General features: G+C 38.5%; 1 protein-coding gene across 8 annotated transcripts in view; it reads right to left on the bottom strand.

Annotated features, from left to right (window-relative positions):
- IMMP2L (inner mitochondrial membrane peptidase subunit 2) overlaps positions 1-26,418 on the bottom strand; it is a 904,212-nt gene that overhangs the window by 228,583 nt on the left and 649,211 nt on the right. The gene's annotated exons all lie outside the window — the stretch shown is intronic.

Raw genomic sequence — 26,418 nt, 5'->3', positions numbered from 1 at the left:
TTCCTGGCCCGGGGCACGAACCCGTGTCCCCTGCATCGGCAGGCGGACTCTCAACCACTGCGCCACCAGGGAAGCCCAGAAATGCAGTTTTTAATGGCCCTAAAAGACGTACCTGAGCAGAGAGGGCTGTGCAGCAGGACAGGGTGTAATGAGGTTACAGGACTTTCACCTAAAGGTACTGGAGAAAATTTCTAACGCGCTGACACCCAGAGAACAGTGCCATGAAATTACTTCTACTGCCCAGGAAACACGAGGCTAGGCTCTGTTAAGGTAAAATCCTGAAGAAGGAAACATTCACCTCTATAGCCTTTTGTTGGTGAACATTCTTCTCTTTGAGAAACCACTCTCTGGTCTAACATGAACTATCCCCACCTCCAGGCCCTCTTGAGTGCCTCTCCGTCCTGATGCAGCCCTCCGAAAACAAACTCCCACTCCATTCATCTAGCATCCATCCCTCCCCATCTTCTGCCCGCAGACGCCAGGGCTTATTAACTCCATCTACCATTCCCACTATTCAGTCAACTATATCTGTATTTTCCAAGGAAAGGGAAGGGGGGGTTCTTACTCTCATGAGTTTGGAGAAGAAGCCTTACCTTCAAGAAAAGTAGCAGTGTTGAAAAAAGAGTGATACATTAAATCAATCAGAGTGCCAAGGAAGGAAATACTAGTATGGGCCAAAGCTAAGAGAACTTTTAAGTATGGAAACTTGAGTTAAGCCTTAGGCTTAGAGAAGGAGACTGAACACTCTGGGTCATTCTAGAGTAAGTAACCCAGGCATGAAAACACAGAATAAAGGAATGATGCATGTCAGGCTTGGGATAAAGCATGAAATACTAGGGAAAATTTAAAAACTATCATGACTGCAACAGAGCTTTTACAGGGAGAGTAGTGATAACAATAAAATAAGGAGAGCAAAATCTTTTTTTTTTTTTTTTTTTTTTGTGGTACTCGGGCCTCTCACTGCTGTGGCCACTCCCGTTGCGGAGCACAGGCTCAGCGGCCATGGCTCACGGGCCCAGCCGCTCCGCGGCGTGTGGGATCTTCCCGGACCGGGGCACGAACCCATGTCCCCCGCATCGGCAGGCGGGCTCTCAACCACCGCGCCACCAGAGAAGCCCAGGAGAGCAAAATCTTAATGAGCCTCAAACACTACAGTGAGGAGTTTGGTCTTTTTCCCTGTTGGTATCTGAGATCCACAGGGAGTAACTTGATGACAGCTGTATTTTAATAAACTGCAACAATGAACCTTGTAGTGTTTATCCATGCATTCGACACATATTTATTCAATTCCTATAATGCCACCAAACACAGTGCTAGGAGGATACACAATAAACCAGTAAGGAGGATATTCATTAATGTAAGTGTTGAAAAGTCTGATGTAGTGATAGAAAGGAGGTATCCAAGAGACTGTGAAATTTTTATCATAGATTAAATCATAGAGTCAAAAGAGGGGAATTAAAGGTGACTCCACTGTTGGAACTCTGAAATGATGAAACGAAACTATTGTATCAAGCAGAAAACTGGGTCATATTTTGGAGAAAAGTGATTAATCTCATCTATAAAAGTTGAGTTTCAGGTGATGAGTGATTTCATCAAGTGGGGAGGTCCCACTGACAAATATAGGACCTGATAATCCTCTCTTTTCACTCATTATTTTTGGTTGACTGTATAATGCTTGTATGTGGGACACATACTATTACACTAGTCATTGGAGGGGATATTTTTGATTTAGGGGAAGCCTTTACATCAATATTCTGCCTGCATGTTCATGTTAATGAGATTTAATAGGGAAGGTACCTAATGGGAGGATTGCAGAATGTGTGAAAATCAAAGATATTTAGGAAAGAACAGTTTAATTTACTCTTAAATATATGTGAAGTATGTTTATGACTATATAATCACATATATGCATATATATAAATAAATATGTCTGCGTACACACACACAAAATATATATATTCATGTTGTACACATTTCTTTCAACAGAGATGTAGATGGTGGAGCTTTTCAGAATCAAGCAGTGGAAGAGACCCAAACATTTATTCAAGACTCCATCCGAATTCCATCAATAATTCCACATATACTTTTAAAAGGTATTTTTACATACTTTTTTACTATTTAAGGAAAGTCATAAATATGGGTTTTTATGAGCAACTAGAAATTAAAATTATAATATATACAAAGCCACAAAAGAGGAAATGACTCAACCAAGAACTGCAGGCTTTCTAACCACCATTTACCGAAACTATCTTGCATAGCAAGATAAATTTGACAGAAGTTATAAAAATGAATTCAAATTCAGCCTTAAAAGTAAAATTAAAAATACATTACAAAATGTAAATCAGACAGCATTATTTTATGCTAAAATTGCCTTTCCCTCCAAGGATTTTTAAGCACGCAAAACCCTGATTTTAGCAGTCATGCTCTAATTTCAATTGTGTGAGAATTATTCTATCTTCATGAACACAAAAACAGAAGAATAAAGAATAAATGACCTGTCCCTGATTTAAACAGTACATCAGAAACTGAACAAATAAAGGGATTCATACTTGTAAATACTAAGTACTTCTAATAAACCAAACTGGCTAAAAGACACTGAAAGGGCAGTTTTGAAAAATCCTCTGGGGGTCGGGTATCAAATGGATGCCATGAAACAGAACTGCATATGTTTTTACTTACCCATCTTGACAGCAATATCCCTATTTTCTGTTCTGGCAGTACAAATAAAATATTTTCTCTAGCTTCAGCCATATTTATCAAGGAATAAAGAGGCAAATATTACTGCTATCTACTTTAACCTGTCTAATTCTTCAATTTCTATTCAGGACTTTCTGAAAAATTCATGTACTTATTTTCAGGCACTTGATGGAATAGTAAATATGTATCAAAATAATTTCCTCCTCTGAAATCACAGTAAATGCACTGAGAAATTTCTTCTCCTGGAAGGTAGAAAAAGTTCCTAGAAGAAGGTGGCTTTCTATAGCACATACAATGTTACAAATTACAAATATTGGCTAGGCAACCACATTCTAAAACGGTAGGTCTAGCCTTTCCTGAAACCCAGTTAAAATGCAAAAGAAGAAACAAATATACAAACAAACCAAAGACGAAAACTCTCAAGCACATGGAAAATGAAAGAAGCCGAATCATTTATTCCTCTCCTCTTTTTTTTAAATATGCAAGTTGGCTGCACCTAACAGATTTTAACCTGTGTGAATCTTTTGACCCAGCAAATCTGAAATTCTATCCAGCTGAAGGAATTGCAAAACTGCATAAGGACATACGTATGAACATGGTCACTGAAACATAATTTGTAATAGCAAAAAAAAAAAAAAAGACAATATAAGTGTTGAACAATAAATAAATGGCTTAAAAATTATAATACATTTAAACTGTGGAATGCTGGGTTTGGATTACAAATAATGAGTTAGATTTGTGATGCTATAGATAAAGTTCATGATGGATCTCAGATTGGAAACATGGAGTTACAGAAAACCCAAGTTCTGGATTAAAAAAACCCAAAATACACCCAGGTACATATGTATGTGTTTTTAAGAGAATTAAAAATTATAGAAGGAAACGCATTTAAATGTTAAGATTGTTCATTTTGTGGGAGTAGGATAATGGGATATTATTTTAGGAAGAAAACCTCTTACATTTCTTTTATACAATTCAGTATTTGAATTTTTTTGAAATGTTATGCACAAACAAGGAAGCAAAAAAATATGTTGACTAAATGCCAGAGACTGTCTGGGAAGTAGTTGCTATTTGGTCCTAGATGATAATCAAGGTCTACAACCATCTAAAAATTGAGGTAAACACCTTGCCTACTGCCCTGGTACCCTGAGACATCAAAGCTGGGGCCCCTCCCAATCCATGCTATGAGTCTGTTATTTTGCATCCATTTACTAACTACAATTCCCAGCACATGGCAATGGCAGGGAGAACAAACATGGATAGAGAGGGAATGGACAGGGTCATAGGACATTTTGGAAGGCTGAGATCCTCTCCTGATAAAGACATGCAAGTGAGGGGAATCAAGAAGAACTCTGGGAGCAGTAATGTCTGGAAGTTGTAGTTTTACATGTTCTGTCACCAAAGACAATCTCAAATCTGACTTAGGATGGCTACGATATGTCTAGTCTTCCTCATAGTCAGATAAGAAGGAAACAGGAGCAGATGTCTTACTTCTGCCTAGAAAGGTCCTGGTAGATTAATAACCACTGGGTAATGGAAAATAGGTGAGAGGCTATACACAGAGACATGAAGGAGCACAACACATAGAGAAGAGAAAAGGCAATGTAAAGAGAGTGGCAGAGACTAGAGCAATACAGCCACAAACCCAGGACTGCTGATGCCCAGCAGAAGCTGGAGGTGGCAAAGGACAGAATGTCTCCTAGAGCCTCTGGAAAGGGCACAGCGCTGTGAACACCTTGATTTCAGACTTCTGGCTCCAGAATTGTGAGAGATGACGTTTCTGTTGTTTTAAGCCACCAAGTTTGTGGTAATTTATTTGTTCTGGCAACCCTAGGGAACTAATCCAACATTTTTTTCTTTTCAAGCCCTTCCTTTCATTCAAAAGTTATGAGTAATGATCATCACCCTCACCAAGTACTATTTGTATATCAGGAATAGTGATATTTTTTTTACAGTCTTTGTATCATTTAACCTTCCTAACAACCCTGCGAGGATGACATTATTATTAGCTCATCATAGAGGAAGAAACTGACAATTAGAATTCAGACCCAAGTCAGTCTGATTTCAGTCTATCATCCTCTACTAAAACTACTAAAGAATAAGGGAGAGTATAAAGTAAATGAATACTTCCTTACCTGCACATGCATTAATAAAGTCTCTGGAAGAAGGGGGAAGAAGGGGGAGATGGAAGGCAAGGTGAGAGGTTATCTTCCATTCTATTACATTATTAAAAATTTCTGAATCCTGTTAATGTATTGTATTGATATATTTAAAAATAACCAAAGAAAATAGCAGTTGCCTAGTGAAAAAAAAGTTAATCCCCAAACGAATAGCAAGAAATTAATAAAAATATAAATTTATGAGCAAAAGAAACAATTTTGAGAATAGAACTAAAATCATACTGGATTTAGAAAACAAGGAAACAGGTCCAGAAAGTATTAGGTGACTAGCGGAATACTGCTGACTTTTTGTAGTTATTTAAATAAAGTCAAATCTTTCCTACAATATGTGCTAATTCCCTGCCTCCTGCCCCACTCAGAAGCATCCGCTGACAATACGCCAAGAGCGGACAACAGTGACTAAACATCCCAGTGTTCAATGCACAGGTCTCTCCCTCAGGCATCTCTCTGCTGTCCTTTTGCTGTAATTCTTAAGTTTATGAACGTAACCTAAGAGAGTGTAGAAATTAGGGGGTCTCCAAACATAGATTATGAAATTATTATCAAGGGAGTTATAAATCTGTATTCTTTGGATGTTAATTAAGAAAATTGAAATTTTCTGTCGTAAGTGATTTTCATTTAGACTTAGAATTAGGAGAAGGGAATATTTATGATCTCTAATAGCTATTCCTGAACGTACAGTTCTAAAATTTTAGTGCCTTTCACTGTAATCCTGCTATCTGAAATGCGTAAGCTACAAAAATGCCAACAAATAGGATTATTATTGTTATATTCCTCTTCCCAGGATTCTTCTTTACTAAGCACTTCTTTTTTCATTAAAAAAGAATTTCTCTAATAATTTTCCAAAGAACAAGAAAATAAATTTTTATCAAAATAGTGACTCAGTTTTTCATTATTATCAATTAGCATTTTATCAAATCTTTACAACTACTCAATACGCCACCAATCATAGCCAGTGCTTCATCTTTTCCAGAGACACATGCAAACCCCAAAAGATAATTGAGTAGATTAGAGTGAACACCAATAAAATCTAGGTCAAACTTAATAACCTTCAAACAGCAGCAACCACGGTGCATACTAAATGCACCAACCAAGAACAAGATGTTTTGATGAAGCCAAAACCAATTCAGGGACTTCTGAGAATGCTGTATTTCCATATGGTGACTTTTGTACGACTTTCTTTTTTCAGTATATTTACTTGCAAATGTAACTCTTATTTCACTATTTTCAATACAGTATTTAAAATGACAAACTGATTACTGATCATTAATCTTTGATTGACTTGCCCTATTATGACTCACTGAAATGAAACATTAGATACAGAAACTGGCTGGGGTAGAAAATTGTGGCTAAGGTACAGTCAACAAACCTAAACCTTCAAATAACCAGGATTTTAATATTAGGAATCACAAACAGAACTAAGAAACAGCAGAATCAGCAAATAAATTGAGCCTATACTACCCAGGGCTTTTCTCATAGCGGCGCCAGTTGTTTTCAGGATCATTTACATCTAATTCTATGGAGCAGTGAGAGTGTGTTTTCAGCACCCTCAGGATGGCAAGGGCTTCAGTGAAGTGTTCATCTCATGGCTGTTCCTCCCGTGAATTCTCAGGAGGACCCTGAACCAAAGGTGCTCTTACAAAAACGGTTTTACCATGTATACATTGGTTTCCCCACAAATTCACTGATCCCCTGAAAAAAAATATTCGACAAGTTCTTACTATGGACTAAGGTATTAGTGAAGATAAACAATTAGGTGCCTGTCTTGCAGAGTGGGTCCCCCAGTTAGGGACACTGTGGGATGTGCTAAGTGGTGGCGATGTGTGAAGCCAGGGGCCTACAGGGGACAGGGTAGCTGATTTGTTTTGGAGAGTTCAGAAATTTTCACAGATGTCTTAGATAGAAAGGCCATTCAAGAGCTATTCTTTTAAAGGTTTTAGAAGTAATTTGGCTTTTTGCTTTCAGATGAGGTATCCCATAATTTACCCTGTATTATTGAGGTGACTGCCAGCTATCAAGTAAATTTGAAAGTTGGAATGCTAGGAATTGATCCTATGAGTTCCTACATTTTTGAAATAGTATTTTCATATTTAGTATGCTTTCCTAAGCTTCTAGCTCTCATTTTACTTGTTGGTTTTAAAAAATAAATGATCACTATGGGGTATGTCCCATTAATTATCATAGTTCTTACCCAGGCCACACCTTTTCCCCAGTAACCGGTCTGAGTTTTTGTTAGAAAAAGTATTTTTACATAATTATAGACTTGCAGTTAGAAAAATAGAGAGAGTACCCATATACCTTTCACCCAGATTTCCCTAATGTTAATATCTTACATAAACATAGCACAATTATCAAAATAATTGTATCAAAATAAGAAATCAACATTGGTTTAATACTATTAACTACAAACTTTATTCAGATTTCAACAGTTCTTCCACTGATGTCATTTTTCTCCTCTGACATCTTGACGTTTTAAAAACTAATTTAGTGAATGACCAGTTATTCGAGAGAGAAAAAGGAATAGGAATTAGAATTGTCAGCTTCTTAAATGAGACATACATGATTAAGAGTATTTTTTGTTTTATGTTTGAAATATAATTGTTCAATGGGATAAGCTTTGTTCAATGTTATTTTATGTGTTACTTATTATATAACCTTGGCTGAGCTCTGACATAATAAATAGATGCACAAAAATATATTTTTCACATTCTCTACTCTCCCCTGTTATTTAAAACTAAAGGTAGTTCGGTAAACTGGGGATGGAAGGATAAGTCCTGTCTGGTAAGGTTTCACAAGAGTGTAGAAGTGCCCTTCCTAGTAGGAGAGTGGTAGCAGCAGACACCCACATTGAGATCCACATCTGCTAAAAACATGAGCTCCTCCACTGTCTAACATCAAAGTGAGGTGATTTGCTACCAGCACCTATGCACATCCCTCTTCTAACTGTGCATTAGCTCTTATCCAATTAGCCAATAGAGGCCAATGCGCTTTGCTTCAAATTACTATCCCTTTGAGGAATTTCAATGTAAAGGGCACATAAGAATTCCAGAAAACCAGGCCAGGGAGAGAACGGCCTGGGATGACACCCCCTGCTTGTTTCTTCTTCTGTTCTCCTTTTCAGACTGGCAGCACTGGCTGGGATCACATTATATTTTCATGTATTCCGTAATGTGAAAGCTTGAATCTTGGAATAACAAATGTGCTTAACTACCCAATAATGTACCACCAGGAACATTATTTTGACACATATATGAAAACTGGAAGTATAAATTGCTCTGGCACGAAGAGGATACTCCATCTCTCCTAGAAGTTAACAGTAGATGACTTCAGTACAACTGGTCAGGGAGTCACTTTTTAGTAATTCTCCAGAGTCCTCGGCATTAGTCAGAAATTATCTTTTCTTGTAGTGTCATTTCTAAAGCACCTGCAGCTCTACTGAAACTTGGAGCCTTATTATAGATTGTGTTCATTAGGTAGAAAAAAATATTAACAGCTACAGTATTTCTTTTGGTTAAATAAGAATAAAGTTCAGTCCATTAGTATTTTCCACCACTCCCATACAACACTCACAGTGCCCAGATGCTATGAAAATAATAATTCCACTCTGTTCTGGAAAGAGAAGCATTTATAAAATTGTGGAAATAATTGTTACTTACTTAAGAGGTTGTTAGGAGGCCTAGCACTCAGGAAAAAAGGTATGTGCTCATGTTAATGAACTGTACAAAAGTATGCAAACTCCAAGCTTAAATGCAATTCTACTTCTTCCACGGATAGTTGCATATAAAAATCCTAAAATGTTTGTCAGTTGTCTATTGTATTTGGTCCAAAGGACCCTGGTAGTAAAAATAGATGCCAAAGTTATACATTACGTTTAAATAAACACAGTAGAAACATATATACAAGATATAAAACCCTCAATCAACTTGGAACTTGCTATAATTTATCACATTTTAGAAGGTTATTTTAATATAATTTACGTGAACCATCTAAATCTGTTTGACATATTCATATCCCTAGAAGAAGTCTTTAAAAATTAAATGGCTTGGGACTCCCCTGGTGGCACAGCAGTTAAGAATCTGCCTGCCAATGCGGGGGACACAGGTTTGAGCCCTGGTCCGGGAAAGTCCCACTTGCCACAGAGCAACTAAGCCCATGTGCCACAACTACTGAGCCTGCGCTCTAGAGCCCGTGAGCCACAACTACTGAAGCCCAAGAACCTAGAGCCCGTGCTCCACAACAAGAGAAGCCACTGCAATGAGAAGCCCGTGCACCACAATGAAGAATAGCCCCTGCTCGCTGCAACTAGAGAAAGGCTGCGCGCAGCAACGAAGACCCAACGCATCCAAAAATAAATAAATTTATTTTTTAAAAAATTAAATGACTCAAAACCTGTAATAAACGTTTGAAGCTTTAAAATGTCATTTTTCTCCTCTTCACTTACTCTGTTGTTTGGGTTAGGCTGAGGGGACCACAGAAATTAGAAAGACTCTGGTCTAAAACTGTGTCCTGTTTTATATTCTTCAAGCAGGATTTAGAATTATGAAAAATTCTACCACCCATTGTGAGAATACAAGGTGGCCCTGGTGCTTCAGATGTATAATATGAGCAAGCCATGTGATTTCTTGCTAAATTCTGGATGTAATGATTTTCTCATCAGTTTGACAGTCAAGACTTTCATTTAATGTGTAACAGGGTAGAAGTTGTAAACTGGTGGAATTGGACTGATTTTCTGATTTGCCCCATTGCATGGCATAGTCAACAGATTAATTGTGTCAGAGTTTCAGCATTCCAAATCTTCATCTGGGAAAAGGCAAGCCTGGTTGCTATGGTGACCATGCCCATGGCTAGGCCCCCAGCCATAAAGACACTGCCCCACCAGTAACCATCTCTTGAATTTTAGTTCTTTGACTATAGTAAGGACAAAGAATACATAAATGATGAATCATTTATTGATCATGAATCAACTTTACCTGATGAAGAAACAATGAATACAACTATTATTCTAGATTTTATTCTCAAGAATAAGTAATTCTTGTACTAATGGAGAAAATTTTTATTGCTTGACCATAAATACAAGAAAAAGATAAGTTCCTGTTATAAAGTACCATTCTGAGAATTAATTAAAAGAAAGCATTTGATAGGGTCACTTACTAGCAAATTACCTTTCTATATAAAATCAAAGTACATGTGCATTTGGTGTCATTAATGCCATGAAAAAGAAAAACAATAGAAGATAAACTTTCAAAAGAAAAAGAAGATAGAAAATGAACTCATAAAAAATGAATTCTTGAATATAGATATTACCTGAAAGTAGGCTTTACTATCATTTCACTTTTAAGGAAGATTCTACCTTTTGGTTACTAGTGTAACCAAGCAGGACCATATGGGGCCTTCCTGGGACAGACTCCTCCCCCATATCCTCTGTATACCTAGATAACAGTATCTGATGCACATTTCCTGAGTTGTTTTATGGATGCTAAAACCTCCACCAAATGGAAGAATTAACTACTTGATGACTGTGAGCACATAGCCCCCAGGTCTATTAGAGCCTAAGGATTGATAATGTTAACCCCTGTGACACTGCCCTGTTGCATCACCATGAACCAATCAGAGTATTGTGCATAAGCTGATCACACACCCGGCGATTCCCCTCCCTCATTTGGCCTTTAAAAATGCTTTCCTGGCTCACTCCCTCTTGCCAGAGCACCAGAATCACAACTAACTGCTGAACAATCATCAACAGGAAGACACTGGAACTCATCAAAAAAGATATCCCACATCCAAAGACAAAGGAGAAGCCACAATGAGATGACAGGAGGGGCTCAACCACAATAAAATCAAATTCCATAACTGCTGGGTGGGTGACTCACAAACTGGAGTAAACTTATACCACAGAAGTCCACCCACTGAAGTGAAGGTCCTGAGCCCCACGTCAGGCTTCCCAACCTGGGGGGCTGGCAACGGGAGGAGGAATTCCTAGAGAATCAGACTTTGAAGCCTAGTGGAATTTCATTGCAGGACTTCGACAGGACTGGGGGAAACAGAGACTCCAGTCCTGGAGGGCACACACAAAGTAGTGTGCACATCAGGACCCATGGGAAGGAGCAGTGACCCAATAGGAGACTGAACCAGACCTACCTGCTAGGGTTGGGGGGTCTCCTGTAGAGGCAGGTGGTGGCTGTGGCTCAGCATGGGGGCAAGGACACTGGCAGCAGAAGTTCTGGGAAGTACTCCTTGGTGTGAGCCCTCCTAGAGTCCTCCATTAGCCCCAACAAAGACCTGGGTAGGTTCCAGTGCTGGGTCGCCTAAGGCCAAACAACCAACAGGGAGGGAACCCGGCCCCACGCATCAGCAGAGAAGAGGATTAAAGTATCACTGAGCTCTGTCCAACAGAGCAACACCCAGCTCTACTCACCACCAGACCTGCCCAGCAGGAAACTTGCACAAGCCTCTAAGATAGTCTCATCCACCAGAGGGCAGAAAGCAGAAGCAAGAAGAGCTACAATTCTGCAGCCTATGGAAGGAAAACCACATTCACAGACAGACAGACAAAATGAAAAGGCAGAGGACTTTGTCCCAGATGAAGGAATAATATAAAACCCCAGAAAAACAACAAAATTAAGTGGAGATAGGCAACCTTCCAGAAAAAGAATTCAGAATGATGATAGTGAAGATGATCCAGGACCTCGGAAAAAGAATGGAGGCAAAGATCAAGAAGATGCAAGAATGTTTAACAAAGACCTAGAAGAACTAAAGAACAAAAAACAGAGATGAAAAACACAGTAACTGAAATGAAAAATACACTAGAAGGAATCAATAGCAGAATAACTGAGGCAGAAGAAAGGATAAGTGACCTGGAAGACAGAATGGTGGAATTCACTGCTGTGGAACAGAATAAAGAGAAAAGAATGAAAGAAATGAAGACACCCTAAGAGACCTCTGGGACAACACTAAATGCAAAAACATTCACATAATAGAGGTCCCAGAAGGAGAAGAGTGAGAGAAACGACCCGAGAAAATATATGAAGAGATTATAGTCGAAAACTTCCCTAACATGGGAAAGGAAATAGGAAATAGCCACCCAAGTCCAGGAAGCACAGAGAGTCCCACGCAGGATAAACCCAAGGAGAAACATGCTCTCAGCAGAAACTCTACAAGCCAGAAGGGAGTGGCATGATATATTTAAAGTTATGAAAGGGAAGAACCTACAACAAAGATTACTCTACCCAGCAAGGACCTCTTCAGATTCAACAGAAATCAAAAGCTTTACAGACAATCAAAAGCTAAGAGAATTCAGCACCACCAAGCCAGCTCTACAACAAATGCTAAAGGATCTTCTCTAAGCGGGAAACACAAGAGAAGAAAAGGACCTACAAAAACAAACCCATAACAATTAAGAAAATGATAATAGGGACATACATATCAATAATTACCCTAAATGTGAATGGATTAAATGCTCCAACCAAAAGACACAGGCTCGCTGAATTCCATGCAAATGGAAATCAAAAGAAAGCTGGAGTAGCAATTCTTGTGTCAGATAAAATAGACTTTAAAATAAAGAATGTAACAAGAGATGAGGAAGGACACTACATAATGATCAAAGGATCAATCCAAGAAGAATATATAACAATTACAAATATATATGCACTCAACATAGGAGCACCTCAATACATACGGCAAATGCTAACAGCCATAAAAGGGGAAATCAACAGTAACACTATAATAGTGGGGGAATTTAACACCTCACTTACACCAATGGACAGATCATCCAAAAAGAAAATTAATAAGGAAACACAGATTTAAATGACACAATAGACCAGAGAGATTTAACTGATATTTATGAGACATTCCATCCAAAAACAGCAGATTACACTTTCTTCTCAAGTGCACACGGAACATTCTCCAGGATAGATCACATCTTGGGTCACAAATCAAGCCTTAGTAAATTTAAGAAAATTGAAATCCTATCAAGCATCTTTTCTGACCACAACACTATGAGATTAGAAATAAATTACAGGGAAAAAAACGTGAAAAACACAAACACATGGAGGATAAACAATACGTTAATAAATAACCAAGAGATCACTGAAGAAATCAAAGAGGAAATCAAAAACTACCTAGAGACAAATGACAATGAAAACACAATGATCCAAAACCTATGGGATGCAGCAAAAACAGTTCTAAGAGGAAAGTCTATAGCAATACAAGCCTACCTCAAGAAACAAGAAAAATCTCAAATAAACAATCTAACCTTACACCTAAAGGAACTAGAGAAAGAAGAACAAACAAAACCTAAAGTTAGTAGAAAGAAAGAAATCATAAAAATCAGAGCAGAAATAAAAACAAAGAAAACAATACAAAGATCAATAAAAATAAACGCTTGTTCTTTGAGAAGATAAACAAAATTGATAAACCATTAGCCAGACTCATTAAGAAAAAGAGGGAGAGGACTCAAATCAATAAAATTAGAAATGAAAAAGGAGAAGTTACAACAGACACCACAGAAATACAAAGCATCCTAAGAGGCTACTACAGGCAAGTCTATGCCAATAAAATGGACAACCTGGAAGAAATGGACAAATTCTTGGAAACTTATAATCTTCCAAGACTGAACCAGGAAGAAATAGAAAATATAAACAGACCAATCACAAGTAATGAAATTGAAACTGTGATTAAAAATCTTCCAACAAACAAAAGGGCAGGACCAGATGGCTTCATAGGTGAATTCCGTCAAACATTTAGAGAAGAGCTAACACTCATCCTTCTCAAACTTTCCAAAAAATTGCAGTGGAAGGAACACTCCCAAAGTCATTCTATGAGGCCACTATCACCCTGATACCAAAACCAGACAAAGATACTACAAAAAAAGAAAATTACCAACCAATATCACTTATGAATATAGATGCAAAAATCCTCAACAAAATACTAGCAAACAGAATCCAACAACACATTAAAAGGATCATACACCATGATCAAGTGGGGTTTATCCCTGGGATACAAGGAATCTTCAATATATGCAAATCAATCACTGTGATACACCATATTAGTGAAGTGAACAATAAAAACTATATGATCATCTCAATAGATGCAGAAAAAGCTGTTGACAAAATTCAACACCCATTTATGATAAAAACTCTCCAGAAAGTGTGCATAGAGGGAACCTACCTCAACATAATAAAAGTCATATACGACAAACCCACAGCAAACATCATTCTTAATGGTGAAAAACTGAGAGTATTTCCTCTAAGATCAGGAACCAGACAAGGATGTCCACTCTCGCCACTATTATTCAACAGAGTTTTGGAAGTCTAAGCCCTGACAATCAGAGAAGATAAAGAAATAAAAGGAATACAAATTGGAAAAGAAGAAGTAAAACAGTCACTGTTTGCAGATGACATGATACTATACATAGAGAATTCTAAGGATGCCACCAGAAAACTACTAGAGCTAATCAATGTAGTTGGTAAAGTTACAGTATACAAAATTAATGCACAGAAATCTCTTGCATTCCTATTCTCTAATGATGAAAAATATGAAAGAGAAATTAAGGAAACAGTCCCATATACCACTGCAACAAAAAGTATAAAATACCTAGGAATAAGTCTACCTAAGCAGACAGAAGACCTGTATGCAGAAAACTATAAGACACTGATGAAAGTAATTAAAGATGATACAAACAGATGGAGAAATATACCATGTTCTTGGAGTGGAAGAATCTATGTTGTGAAAATGACTATAGTACCTAAAGCAATCTACAGATTCAATGCAATCCCTATCAAATTACCAATGGCATTTTATACAGAACTAGAACAAAAAGTCTTAAAATTTGTATGGAGATACAAAAGACCCTGAATAGCCAAAGTGGTCTTGAGGGAAAAAAATGGAGCTGGAAGAATCAGACTCCCTGACTTCAGACTATACTACAAAGCTACAGTAATCAAGACAATATGGTACTGGCACAAAACAGAAATATAGATCACTGGAACAGGATAGAAAGCCTAGAGATAAACCCATGCACCTATGGTCAACTAATCTATGACAAAGGAGGCAAGGATATACAATGAAGAAAAGACAGTCTCTTCAGTAAGTGGTGCTGGGAAAACTGGACAGCTACATGTAAAAGAATGAAGTTAGAACACTCCCTATCACCATACACAAAACTAAACTCAAAATGGATTAGAGACCTATATGTAAGTCAGGACACTATAAAACTCTTAGAGGAAACATAGGAAGAACACTCTTTGACATAAATCACAGAAAGATCTTTTTTGATCCACCTCCTAGAGTAATGGAAATAACAAAAATAAACAAATGGGACCTAATCAAACTTAAAAGCATTTGCAAAGCAAAGGAAACTACAAACAAGATGAAACCACAACCCTCAGAAATGAGAGAAAATATTTGAAAATGAATCAACAAAGGATTAATCTCCAAAATATATAAACAGCTCATGCAGATCAATATTAAAAAAAAAACAAACAGCCCAATCAAGAAATGGGTAGAAGACCTAAATAGACATTTCTCCAAAGAGGACATACAGACGGCCAAGAAGCACATGAAAAGCTGCTCAACATCACTAATTATTAGAGAAATGCAAATCAAAACTACAATGAGGTATCACCTCACACCAGTTAGAATGGGCATAATCAGAAAATCTACAATTCCTTAAAAAACTAAAAATAGAATTACCATATGACCCAGCAATCCCACTACTGGGCATACACCCAAAGAAAACCATAATTCAAAAAGACACATGCACCCCAATGTTTACTGCAGCACTATTTACAATAGCCAGGTCATGGAAGCAACCTAAATGCCCATTGACAGATGCATGGATAAAGAAGATGTAGTACATATATACAATGGAATATTACTCAGCCATAAAGAGGAACAAAATTGGGTCATTTGTAGAGATGTGGATGGATCTAGAAACTGTCATACAGAGTGAAGTAAGTCAGAAATAGAAAAACAAATATCATATATTAATGTATATATGTGGAACCTAGAAAAATGGTATCGATGAACCGGTTTGCAGGGCAGAAATAGAGACAAAGATGTAGAGAACAAACGTATGGACACCAAGTGGGGAAAATGGCGTGGGGTTGGGGGGGTGGTGTGATGAATTAGGAGATTGGGATTGACATGTATACAGTGATGTATATAAAATGGATAACTAATAAGAACCTGCTGTATAAAAAAATAAATAAAATAATATTCAAAAATTTAAAAAAACAAAAATGCTTTCCTGAAACCCACGGGGGAGTTTAGGTTTTTTGAGCACTAGCTGCCTGGGCTCCTTGTACAGGGCCTTACAATAAACGCTGCACTTTTCTTCACCACAACCCGATGTCAGTAGATTGGCTTTACTGTGTGTAGGCAAGTGGACCCAAGTTTGGTTCAGTAATACTAGGACATTTAAAAATAATTCACCAAGCTTGCTATATTTAAGCATTACTTTTTCATAAAGTAAAGTTTATCAAACTTCACACATAAATATTTTGGCCACAGTTAATTTTTGGCTAATAACTGTAACATAATGTTAACACATTGTTAATTTGGTCTATACTGTGACTCAAAAGATCTCATTTTTTAATTAGAACACTACTTCTTATCACTATAACATTACAGTCTTTAGTTAAGCTATCCTTTGAGGAAGACTGGAACCGATTTTCCAGAATTTAGGTTAATGAGAGCTCCATATCCCAGTGCACTGCAGATTATTTCACATTGTAGCCTTCTTTCTAGTGATTGACTACAGAAGTGCAGATTCACACTTGCCTAGGAATAGTCCCCCCTGGATGGATGTACAAGGGAATTAAAAGCCTACCCTTTTCAGTGGCTTTAAGGTAGTATTCAGCTCGCCTTGTCACTTGGTGGCAAGTTTACCTAATTGATTCTTATGTGTGACAAAGTAACAGTTCACAGGATTATTTTAAATTCTGTCTTCTAAAACATTTTTCCCCTCACTTTGTGATTTCACATGGAACACTGCTTTATTTGAACAGTCAGCCTTTATCAGCACGAAGCCAGGTTTGGTCCAGTGAAGACAGGGACAGACAGAGCTGCTTCTCTTTCTCCCCAGCATTTCTTCAATCCACTTTATTACAGCAAAATTGAGAAGAGGTTTCTGGTGACAACATTTGTAGTTCTTTAGGCAGATAAAAACGTGTAGGTAGGGATCAGAATTTATTCAGTTTTATTTCTGCCTGAATATTTTAGAATCAATATTAATTCTCCGGGAAAAGATCGCTGGGATGTTAGAAGGCCTCTGGAGGTTCCAATTTGGTAGAACCTTTGCCAAAGGATTCCTGCAAAAGATGCACAAGGGCACCATCGTCTTGTGTCACAGGGTCCTCTGGCTGAAGGTATCACATTTATCATATGTTTCTGTCACGGTGGGAAACCAGGCGGTTGGTTTTATTTTAAACATCAAATATTCTAATAATATTAATAAATGATAGATAATAAGATCCTCACTTGGAGAACAGGATTCTCAAGTTTGAGAAAAATATAAAGATAGGTGTTGGCTGTTTCACTTTTTTTTTTTAAGAAATTTTTTTGTGTGTGTGTGTGTGTGTGATGTGGATCATTTTTAAAGTCTTTAGTGAATGTGTTACAATATTGCTCTGTTTTATGTTTTGGTTTTTTGGTCACGAGGCATGTGGGATCTTAGCTCCCCGACCAGGGACTGAACCCGCACCCCCTTCATTGGAAGGCGAAGTCCTAACCACTGGACCTCCAGGGAAGTCCCTGTTTCATTTTATATCACATCTATGTGTTATAATTATTACTCCAAAATAGAACTGCTATACAGTCAATTAAACAATTTGGAGAAATGCATTTTTTTTTTTTTTTTTTTTTTTTTGTGGTATGCGGGCCTCCCTCTGTTGTGGCCTCTCCCGTTGCGGAGCACAGGCTCCGGACGCGCAGGCCCGGCGGCCATGGCTCACGGGCCCAGCCGCTCCGCGGCATGCGGGATCCTCCCAGACCGGGGCGCGAACCCGGTTCCCCTGCATCGGCAGGCGGACGCGCAACCACTGCGCCACCAGGGAAGCCGAGAAATGCATTTTTTATGCCGCTGTCCCTATACTGCCCTACAGCCTTTCACATATATAATTCAAGAAAAGGTTAAGGATATTTTCTTAAGAGAAGAAAAAACAAAAGGAACAGCTGAAAAATGTTAACTCCATCTAACCATTCATGACTATACATGATAATGAAGGCAAAGAATAGAAGCTGGCAGGGAAAGAAGGTCTTGTAAAACCTGTATTGCTGGGGTAAACAAATCATGGCACAAGATGTGGGAAAAACAATTATAAAAAATCTTTTCGAGCTAAAGAGGAAGAGCAAAGGAAGATCAGATTTTATTTTCTATACAGAGCTATTCAAACAAGTAAATTATGTTGTTTTTAGTAGGTTGAATGAACGGAAAATAAAGTTACACATAAGTTTTGATATTTGGTCTTAATCAGCAACTCTCACTTCAAGGGCATGGCCTCAGACAAGGACACCAGTCTTTACAGGCCTAAAGAGTATATGAGGAGCTATCTATAAAAATGAAAACAAACTCCAAAGGGTCCCACCCCCAAATACTCTCATAGCTCCACTTTGCTGTAGACTTTTAGTGTAGACACTGTATTCAATTTCCACGTAGATCTACTGACCTTATATCTGTGATAAAATGGTGTTAGGTTATTTGACAGCATTCAGAAGTTCTTTGTAATTTCCTATTTTATTAGGTAGCAGTAGGGAAAAACATAACAATAATCAAGTATGGATACTTAAATGAAAGAACATTAAAAAGCTGGTGAACTTGGCTTTCTATAAAGTATGCCATGTAATTACCTTTTATTCATTCATTTCACAGTCTGTGTCCTATATTACTTAATTGCAAAGAAAAGAGCAGACTGCTTATGTGTACACTAACTGTAAGTGATTGAATGATCCTGTTCTCAATTCTTGAGAGAAAAATATATATATTAATGAAGACAATATAAAGAAGGCAAAAATAGGACATAATCCACAAAAATATATACTTCCCTCTTAGAAAAACATGATTTAAGAACAGATAGTCTAAGAACTAAGTTAATTAACTCCCACACTTGATCTTACTCGTTTTATTCATTAATTTTATTCTAAATTTAAAAAAATATTTCACATCAGATTCAAACATCTGCAAAGAAATATTAATGATGAAAAGCCAATTACTATAATCATTTTATGTGCAAGGATGGGAGCTCAAGAGTAGCAAATGGACATTTGCTAAAAGGCTGTTCCACTGAAACCTGAAAACAACCATGTTCAAGGTGATATGTTTTCATCCTCCATATATTAAAAATGGTCTGTGTTGATTTCTGTCTGAAATTGGTGATTACATGAGGAGGAGCACACTTTATTGATTTCATCTAAGAACTCAACACCAAAGTAATTTAAAAACCTAAAGACCTGCCTTTAGCCACGAAGATTATTCTTACTTCTGGTTCTTGTCAAGAAATATAATCATGATCTCTTTAATGCCCAAGTCTTTTAAATGTTTTATCATAAAATATAATATTCATGGAGGATCAGCTGAAGGATGTATAGTCCTTTAATTTTTCTATAGCCTTTAAGTTTTTGCCTGGATTCTCTTTAGTCCATTAGAGACCTTGGAACAACTTTAGAAACTTGTACAATTTTTTTTTCCCGAAATGTACTTTGGTACTAGCACCTAGAAATGCCATAATAAATATCTCTATGAATTTTATCATCACACTTTTTTTTGTACAGACATTGGTGACGCCATCATCTTTTATTTCACACATAGTGTCCTTTTATGAGACCCATGAAAAAATTTTTATTTACTTGTTATCCCCCAGAAAAGCTGTTCAGGGGACACTGTAAATATTTTAACTGACTGTGGTAGTTTTAAAACATGTGTGCAAATTCTTTGACATTCCTTCAATCTAATTTCCCTCTCTTGAATATGGCCTTGCTTTAGTGTCTCAGTCCTAGTCAGCAGAAAGCGACAGAAGTGATGCTGCATGATTTGGGAGACTAGAATATAAAAATCAACACAACTTCTACCTATCTCTTTCTCTTTCTCTCTCTCTCTCTCTCTCCCTCTCTCTCTCCCCTCCCACCCTCCCCTCTCACCCTCATGCCTTGGAGACCTTAGCTTTTAGTGTCTCAGTTCTAGTCAGCAGAAAGTGACAGAAGTGATGCTGCATGATTTGGGAGACTAGAATATAAAAATCAACACAACTTCTACCTATCTCTTTCTCTTTCTCTCTCTCTCTCTCTCTCCCTCTCTCTCTCCCCTCCCACCCTCCCCTCTCACCCTCATGCCTTGGAGACCTTAGCCAACATACAGATGTTCAGCTACCTGAGCCACTGTGCTGGAGAAACCACATGGAAGGACCATAGAGACAGACAGAGATGCTCAAGGAATGCCAACTGTTCCAGCCTCCGATCTGTGAGTCATCTCAGCATCAAATGCCAAGTATTTGAGTAAGAAAATGCTGAGATGATTCCAGCCCCAACTTTCCACCTAAACTGGCTAATGCCAGGTAGTATAGAAATGAGCTGCCCACATTAAGCTCTGTCCAAATTGCAGATTGACGAGCAGAATGAATGTTGTTATTCTGGTGTGATAGGAATAGTAATGGCCCCCCAAAGATGTCCATATCCTGCTCCCTGGAGTATACAGGTATGATAAGTTATATAGGAAAGGGGAATTAAGGTTGCAGTTGGGATTAAGTTTGCTTGAAATTAGCTGCCCTCAAGATAGGGAGATTATTCTGGATTATCCAGGTAGGCTAATGTAATCACAAGGGTCCTTAAAAGGGGAGGAGTGAGGAAGAAGAGAGTCAGAGGGAGATGTGAGTACAGAAGAATGGTCAGAGAGATGCGACATCACTGGCTTTGAAGATGGAGGTAAGGAACCATAAGTCAAGGAATGAGGTAACCTACAGATGTTGGAAAAGGCAAAGAAAGAGATTCTCTGCCAGAATCTCTAGAAAGAAATAGGGTCCTACTTGATTTTAGCCTGACAAGATCTATGTGAGACTTCTTTCATCCAGAACTTTAAGACAATAAATTTGTGTTAATTAAGTCACTAAGTTTATGATAATTTATTATCGTAGCAATAGAAAACTATATACTCTTAAGCCTCTAAGTTTAGGGGGATTTCTTATCATTAATTCTATAATTGGAACAGGGACCTTGCTTAATTCTCAGTTTTGGCCTATAGGAAGTTCAAACCCAATCAATGAGCCATCTTGGACCACTACACAGGATCTCATATCTCCACTCTAATTTTCCCTTTCTTTTGCTATGTTTTCTCCCTGGTACTATGCTTATTTTTTATATACTACCTCAAATCCTTTTGGAACAGGGCCAGAAATAAATAAATAAGATTGACTAGGGCTACCCTGGTGGCACAGTGGTTGAGAGTACGCCTGCCGATGCAGGGGATGCGGGTTCGTGCCCCCGTCTGGGAAGATCCCACATGCCGCGGAGCGGCTGGGCCCGTGAGCCATGGCTGCTGAGCCTGCGCGTCCGGAGCCCGTGGTCCGCAACTGGAGAGGTCACAACAGTGAGAGGCCCGCGTACCGAAAAAAAAAAAAAAAAAAAAAAGATTGACTAAAACAATGTATTTACCATGACCTATCACAAGTAGTGAAATAGACAGAATGAAAATTATCTTGTCTCTAGCAAAAACCAAACCAAACCTCTAAAGCAGATCAACAGCTATGGAGGGCATCAACACAAGACAGAAGCAAATATTTAATTTAATTTAATATTTTCTAAAATTAGAGAAATAAAGTATTTAACTCCTCTGTTTTTCAATTTAAGAACTGAAATAAAACTTCTTATCCAAACTACAATAAAAAACTATTTATGTGTATGTATATGTGTACATGTATACACACACTTGATATATATACATTTCAGCTTTGTATTCTGTTTGCTTAAGAGAGTATAAAAAAAGACAAAAATCAGGAGTTGACAGAGAAAGACATAGAAACAGAAGGAAAAAGGAGATGATTAGAAAAAAAAAAAGTATGGTGGAGAGAGAGATGCTCACAGAGACACATAGGAGATAGTCAAACAGAAATTTAACAAAAAGAGGTACATTCAGAAAGAAGAAAAAGGCACTTTCATGGCATAATTAACACTCCCAGCATATGCCTTTTCTTGATATTCTTACTGAGGATTTCTGATATTACACTGGGTTTTAACATGATATCTCTCTCTCAACAATTACTCTATAAACCTGGTGTGCATCTGGCCTTTCTCTGGTGTTCTCAACTTCAGAAACCAAGTTCCCTGAAGGAAGCTGAGCCTCCCCCAGTTCCTGAGCCAGAGGTAACCAGGGCAGAGAGTGCAGAGTAGCGGCAATCACCTGACAACTAGGATCCTTCCTGTTGCTTTAGGTGACTCTTCTGTACTTGTCTGCTCCACTACCTGCCACCTGGCTGCAACCATCTTTGTATGGACCACATCCATGTCACTAAGCTTCTGCCTCCCTCAGTTGCCCTCACCTGCCCTTACTCTTACCTGCATATGTGGTCTGGACAACCTTTTAAATGTGTACCTCTGTCTCTCCTATCTACTTAATGCTACTGGCTGGAGTCCTGCTCCAAAACATATGCATCAAGCAAAGCCACTGTATGTAATGACCCGGCCATAGACTCCACCTGGCGGCAATTTTCTACTCCCTTTCAATATTATAATTTGTAATTTTGGAGACCTTATTGAGATCTCTGTAATTTTACCCATAAAAGAAATGGCAGAAGATTCTCCTCACATGGAAGCAGAAGCAGAGTTACACTGCTTGTCAGCTACAAGCCAGAAAAAGAAGAAGCAAAAATGATGCCTAGGTGTATGTATTGTCCCATCTCTGCAGAGTCCCCTGATTTAGCAAAGCTATTTGCCTATTGGGAATCAATGTGTAAGGAGAACAAAGTCTTGGGAATTCTTAAGGATTGTATCTTTGACTTCCTTGTAACTCTGCAATGGTTGGTATTTAATGCCCACAAGATTTAATGACTACTGAAATTGCTCTCATTACCATAATCAACACAACACGGAAACTTGTGAAGCAGCGTATAGGATTAAGTAACACTAAGATATTTACCTCCATTTGAGAAAGTAAAGTCTCCTTTAATCTTGGACATCAATAGGAACTCCTCATTATCCTTGAGATAGGTTCACCCATGGTCACATAAATGCTGCCTATAAATTCTATTTTGTGTCAGTAGAGTGCTTCCCAGTTTATAAAGCACTTGTACGTTAATCATATAGAATCAAGTCTCTTTCTGTTCTGGCTGTTTCAGTATAAGTACAGAGTATTATTTGGAGATGATGTGCTTCACTGAGCCTGCACTGAATTGTTCACGCAACAGCTGTAACTCAAGATTGACTTTTTGAACCTAACTTTGCATAATTCAACAAGTTCCTCAGCATCTTTTGCCTAAGCAGGCTCATGACGTATAAGAATCTGCAGAGCTAAATAACTACCCATGACTGTCTCAAAATGATTAAATAAAAAAGTTTTGCATTAACAAATCAAGAATGAGTCGCTGTCTGATTCTTCACTGATCAAGAAGTGACAGAGAAGGTGCCACGTACAAAGAGAAATGTCATAGAATGACTGAATTGTGAATTTCTTCTAGTTCCCCAAAATAAGAAAATGACCACAAAAGGAGCTGGTAGATGGGGGGTGATAACTGCTATTAAATACTGGTTTGTGGGCTTCCCTGGTCGCACAGTTGTTGAGCGTCCGCCTGCCGATGCAGGGGACACGGGTTCGTGCCCCGGTCCGGGAGGCTCCCACGTGCCGCGGAGCGGCTGGGCCCGTGAGCCGTGGCCGCTGAGCCTGCGCGTCCGGAGCCTGTGCTCCTCAACGAGAGAGGCCACAGCAGTGAGAGGTCCGCGTACCACAGAAAAAAAAAAAAAATACTGGTTTGTCAAGAGAAATATTTATCAGAGTCTGGGTGATGGATTTAGTCTCAGCTCTGGAGAAGTCATCAGTTCTGGAGCTATTGAGTACACTGCTTTTAATCATCTCATTCTATTTAGGACTGAGCAAAGTAAATCAGAAACCCCATTAAGTCAATATATAGTTAGTAGGTGCTTCAACATCGCACAACAATAGAACTTCATTAGTGTGCTGAAACCTTTACCTCCTTTTCCTCTGTGGTACAATTATTTGGAAAGATGGTGACCAACTTCTGTACCAACCAGATTCCTTCATTGTCTCCTGCTTCTTTTATCTTCTTTTACCAAGGTCATTATCCTTCCATTGTGACCTGGCCTTGGGAGATGGTAAACCTTTTGTTATAAATTGGCCCATCCTCAGGAGGCCTGTACCTGAAAAAGCTTTGCTGAAACCACTCATGCCAGCAAGGGATAATGGTGATATCACCAGGAGGAGGAGAACAAATGTTCATTTAGTTCTCACCACGTGTCAGACAATTTTTTCACATTTTTGTCACAAAAAAACATACAGTAGGTTATACTATTATTCTCTTTTTTACAGAGGAGGACAGGGAGGTTTAGAAGACTTATGAAACTTGTCAAGGGTCACAGGAGTGACACAGTAAGGGCTTAAACTATGACTTAAAACCCAATGCGCCTAGTCATCACACTAGTAATTTGCACTACTTGTAAAGTTTGAAGTCATAAGAGGAGATCAGAATCATCACCACGTCACTCTCACCATACTGAAGTATGTAATCATACCATGCTGGATGATAAACTCCGCCCTGTGCTTTCCACATAAGCCAAATTATCTAGTATTATTACCTAGCTATTTCATATGAATGTGTTTATATCTTCAATTATATTCTAAGTTCATGAGGAGCAACAGCTATGTTTACAAGTTAAAATTTCTTCTTTAGTGCCAAACACAGTGTTCTTCATAAAAATGGTCAGTATACAATGATTGAATCAATGGTATATTGTGTAATCTCAAAATACCCTCTGAGGGCCTTAAAGGGATAGGTTCCTGAAATCTGATGAGTGCAATTTTTCCAGGGAGGGGAGGTGCTGAGGGACAGAAACAAGAGTTACTGTGGTCCAGGGAAGGAAGAAGGTGGGGAGATAAAAGGTGGGGCACTATGCTTAGGAAGAGCTCAGACAGACAAGCAGATGATGGAAAGTAGGGTATCAAGACTAGGATGAGAGCCCTGGGTTGGAAATACGTAAGAGACATAGTTTATTTCATTCTGTGTTTTACAGGAATGTTCCAAGTGTTTCCTTGGGGACAAAGAAGAGCATCAGGAATTTTCCTGGCCTGAAACATATGGAAATGAAAGGATGTCACTAACCCTGAAGACAGGATGTCATTGGCAGCAGCAAAACTAACTCTTCTTAACTGAGTACAGTGTTCAGGTAATTTATACCTCATTTCCATTGACCCTTATTCCTGTCGAACTTATTCTCTCCTCCACCTTGAATATCCCTTCTCAGTAACCATTCCTACCATGTACCTAGTTGTTCAGACCAAAAGCCAAGCTAAGGAACTACCTTCCATTCCTCTTTCCCTCAGTCCCTATATCTAATCATTATCAAGTCTTTTGACTTGATTTTCAAAACATATCCAAACTCCTTCTACAGCAGTTTCTTTCCATTTCTTTTCTATCACCCTGGTTGAAGTTGCTATCATCTCTTATACGGATTATTATAGCCCCTCACCCCCACTTCCTAGCTTCCTGCTTCTATTCTTGCCCTCTCCTGTTAAGTCTGATATATACCAGCCTCATGATCATTTAAACATATTAATCAGATCACATAACTCCTTTGCTTCAAACAGTCTAGGCTAGCACTGCCATGGCCCACAGGCTTTAAGTAGTCTGACCCTATCTCCTTCTCTGGCCTCATTCCACTACTCTCCATATCCTGTCATAGGACCCTGCTTTGCCTCCCTTATACATGCTGAGCTCATTAATACCTTAAGGTCTTGCCTTTCCCTCTACCTTAAATACATCAACCCTGTATCTTCGCAGGACTACTCCTTTCTATTAATCAGGTCTGGGCCACCTTCCCTGACTGCTTAAGTGCTCAAACACTCCTACTCTACTGAATCCAGTCAATGGATATCACCACACCCTCTTCTATATCTTCATAGCACCTACAGCTATCATTTATTTATTTATTTACTTGTGTATGGTCTGTCTGTATGTCCTATTTCTAGATCCCACTTCCTTATGTAACTGAGCAGGACCCTATGGGGCCTTTCCGGAACAGACCCCTTGCCCCAGATCCTCCTCCTTCCTCTTGTCTGTAGAAAAACCTTAGCCTCTTAGGCCTTCCCCGAGTTCCAAAGAGTAAATTTAATCAGAGAAGTGAGAAAATGCAGAAGAAAGGAAAACAGTCAAGCAAGACAAAACAAATAGTTTAGCCATTAAACAGAGTCAAGGACCTTTAGCTCCTCTTCAAGGGCTATAGATAATATTCTGAGCCATGTCCTTCAAGCTGTTTTGCTGACACTGAAACCCCCACCAGGTGGAAGAAGTTAAGTGTGTGCTGCCCACAAGCACATAGACCCCAGACCAGG

This window comes from Physeter macrocephalus, chromosome 5 (assembly GCF_002837175.3).
Source record: "Physeter macrocephalus isolate SW-GA chromosome 5, ASM283717v5, whole genome shotgun sequence".
NCBI lineage: Eukaryota > Metazoa > Chordata > Mammalia > Artiodactyla > Physeteridae > Physeter > Physeter macrocephalus.
This window is presented reverse-complemented; position numbering and strand designations above follow the sequence as displayed.